The 3525-nt window shown below is 42.5% G+C and overlaps 1 pseudogene; it reads left to right on the top strand.

Moving 5' to 3' along the window:
• Positions 1 to 662: 662 nt before the first annotated feature.
• Positions 663 to 1671, top strand: LOC127690840 (high mobility group nucleosome-binding domain-containing protein 5-like; annotated as a pseudogene).
• Positions 1672 to 3525: the final 1854 nt, after the last annotated feature.

Genomic DNA, 3525 nt, shown 5'->3' with positions numbered 1-3525 from the left:
TTTGGCTCAGGGCTTTGAAGGTTTCAGTCCAAGGCTGTCTGGACTGTTAGCCTTGGTAATGGGATCGTGTGGTAGAGGTGAGCATTCTGCTCACAGAAGCAAGAAAGCAGAAGAAGATGGAGGACAGCTAATGACAACACGCCCTTTACAGGTGCACCCACAGGGGCCTACCTCCACAGTTAGGCATAGAACTAGTACGTTTTGGGCGATTTAAATTTCAAGAAGACTTTAAGAAAAAAAAGTACTCTTCAAGGAATTTTCAAGTTTTGCTGCAGATCCCTTCAGCAGTGGCCTTTGGATATGGTTCTGTAGAACACGTTCACAGCCTTCTCAACAACAGTGGTGAAGCCCAGTGTGGAGTCTAGGAAAATAAGACTGACAGCATCCCCTGAAATCTGCAGCTATTAGCTGTGGTCAGGAAGAAACAGCTGAAGGACTCTGCTGTTCTCTTGTGCATTTTGGCACAGACTGTGAGTCATAAGGACTCAGCATTACACAGAAATGCTTGTGAGGCACAGAAACAGGCAGGTAGTGGTTTTAACACTCACTCATGAAAGGACTATTAAGAAATAGCTTGTTAGTTGCTCTAGGAGTGGTCAGGCAGAGACTCCTATTGGCTTTCTTCCCTCCTGCCTAAGGATCTCCTATGGAGAGCTGCAACAATGCCCAAAATAAAGGTTGCAGGTGATGTGAACCAGGAGCCAAAGAGAAGATGAGTTCAACTGTCTGCTATGCCTGTGCCCTTTACATTAGAGGTGAAACCTAAAAGAGCATCAACTTCAAGGAAAACCAAGACCACAAATGTCGTGGAAGAGAACAAAGATGCAGGTACCACACCAATTCCTGAAATCAAGCCATAAGAATGCAACATGGGAAATGCTGCAAATGGAGAAGCAAAGATTATTGAGGCACCCATTCCTAAAAGGAAGCTGAGGAAGTAAAAGAGCAGATAAATGAAGACACTGAAGAAGATGGAGGGGAAAAGAAAGAAACAGTGGTGGAAGGCAAAGATGATGAGCTAGAAGCAAACATTCAAGATATGGAGGAAGATGAAGATGGAAAAGAGCATGAAGATACAGGTGAGGAGGTGGAAGAAGGAAAAACAGAGAAGGAGGCCTAAAGGAGAAACCTGGTGCAGCCAAAAGCGAGGATGCAAAGGACGTCAGAGATGATGAAGAGAAAGGAAACAATGAAAAGGGAGAAGATGTCAAAGAAGAAGGCGATGGCAAGAAGAGAAAGATGACAAAGAGGGGGACACTGAGATAGAGGAAGAAGTAAAAGAACAGAATGACGGAACCGAAGAGAATGGTGGAAATGCAAAGAGGAGGAAAACAAAGAAGAGGGAAAGGAAGGTCAGCGTGAGGAAGAGGGAGAGGAAGGTCAGTGTGGGAGGATGGAAAGGAGGAGGAAGAGCAAGAGGTTGCTGTAGGTGAGGAGAATGATGAAAACAAGGTGGAGCTAGAAGAAGAAGGAGAAGGAAGAGGAGGAGGAGGAGGAGGAGGAGGAGGAGGAGGAGGAGGAGGAGGAGGAGGAGAAGGAGAAGAAGAAGAAGAAGAAGAAGAAGAAGAAGAAGAAGAAGAAGAAGAAGAAGAAGAAGAAGAAGAAGAAGAAGAAGAAGAAGAAGCTGAAAACAAAGGTGGAAAGAAACTGGAGCCTTTGAGTATTGTCTAAAACTGCCCTCTGTGAGATCATAATTCGGTAACACATACCTTCCTGTTGTAATGTTAATAGAGATAAATATTTTTATTAGATATTTTATAAACAGTGTTTTTCTTTATCATCATTCAATCTTGGATCATCATCATATAGGTTATTAGTTGCAAAATGCCTAACATGACACCTTTGTACATTTTGTGACTATAGTTGCGCAAAATATAAAATGTATACTTGCAACTTTGTGAATTCCATTGTGTATAAGTTATGTATTAAATCTTTGAGTTTCAATTTTATTCTTTTTTATTTTATTAGATGTTTGCTTTATTTACATTTTAAATGGTATCCTCTTTCTGAGTTACCCCTTGGAAAACCCCCTATCACATCCCCCTCCCCCAGCTAATCCCCGCTGCCACCCCCGCCAATTTTGTAACTTGCACTCCCCTATTCTGGAGAATAGAGCCTTCACAGCACCCATGGCCCCTCCTCTCACTGATGTCTGAAATGGCCATCTTCTGCTACTTATGTAGCTGGAGCCATGGTCCCTCCATTCCTCTTTGGTTGGTGGTTTAGTCCCCGGAAGATCTGGGGGTACTGATTGCTACCTATTATTGTTCTTTCTGCAGGGCTGCAAACCTCTTCAGCTCCTTGGGTCCTTTTTCTAGCTGCCCCATTGGGGACCCTGTGCTCAGTCTATTGGTTGACTGTGAGCCATGGTTATTTTGATCCACTTTCTAATAAGGATCAAAATATCTACAATTTGGTTTTCCTGCTTCTTGAGCTTCATGTGGTCTGTGAGTTGCATCTTGGGTATTCTGAGCTTTTGGGACAATATCCACTTATCAGCAAGTGCATACCGTGTGTGTTCTTTTGTGACTGGGTTACCTCACTCAGAATATTTTCTAGCTCCATTCATTTGCTGAAGAATTTCGTGAATTCATTGTTTTTAATAGCTAAGTAGTACTCCATTGTGTAAATGTACCACATTTTCTGTATCCATTCTTCTGTTGAGGGACATTTGGGTTCTTTCTAGCTTCTGGCTATTATAAATAAGGCTGCTATGAACATGGTGGAGCATGTGTCCTTATTACATGTTGGAGCTTCTTCTGGGTATATGCCCAGGAGTGGTATAGCTGGGTCCTCAGGACGTGCTATGTCCAATTTTCTGAGGAACCGTCAAACTGACTTCCAGAGTGGTTTTAGCAGCTTGCAATCCCACTAGCAATGGAAGAGTATTCCTCTTTCTCCACATCCTTTCCAGTATTTGCTGTCCCCTGAGATTTTGATCTTAGCCATTCTGACTGGTGTGAGGTAGAATCTCAGGGTTGTTTTGATTTGCATTTCCCTGATGATTAAGGATGTTGACCATTTCTTTAGGTGTTTCTCAGCCATTCGGTATTCCTCAGTTGAGAATTCTTTGTACTCCTGTACCCCCATTTTTTAATAGTGTTATTTGGTTTTCTGGAGTCTAACTTCTTGAGTTCTTTGTATATATTGGATATTAGCCCTCTGTCAGATGTAGGGTTGGTAAAGATCTTTTCCCAATTTGTTGGTTGCTGTTTTGTCCTATTGACAGTGTCCTTTACCTTACATAAGCTTTGTACTTTTATGAGGTCCCATTTGTCAATTCTTGATCTTATAGCATAAGCTATTGGTGTTTTCTTTCTATTCAGGAAAATTTCCCCTGTGCCCATGTGCTCCAGGTTCTTCCCCACTTTCTCTTCTATTAGATTCAGTGTGCCTGGTTTTATGTGGAGAACCTTGATTCACTTGCACTTGAGCTTTGTCCAGGGAGATAAGAATGGGTCCATTTACATCCTTCTACCTGTTGACTGACAGTTGACTGCCAGTTGACCCAGTACCATTTGCTGA

Source organism: Apodemus sylvaticus, chromosome 8, assembly GCF_947179515.1.
Source record: "Apodemus sylvaticus chromosome 8, mApoSyl1.1, whole genome shotgun sequence".
In the NCBI taxonomy this organism is placed as follows: domain Eukaryota; kingdom Metazoa; phylum Chordata; class Mammalia; order Rodentia; family Muridae; genus Apodemus; species Apodemus sylvaticus.
The sequence above is the reverse complement of the archived record's forward strand: the minus strand, read 5'-3'. Positions and strand labels throughout refer to the sequence as shown.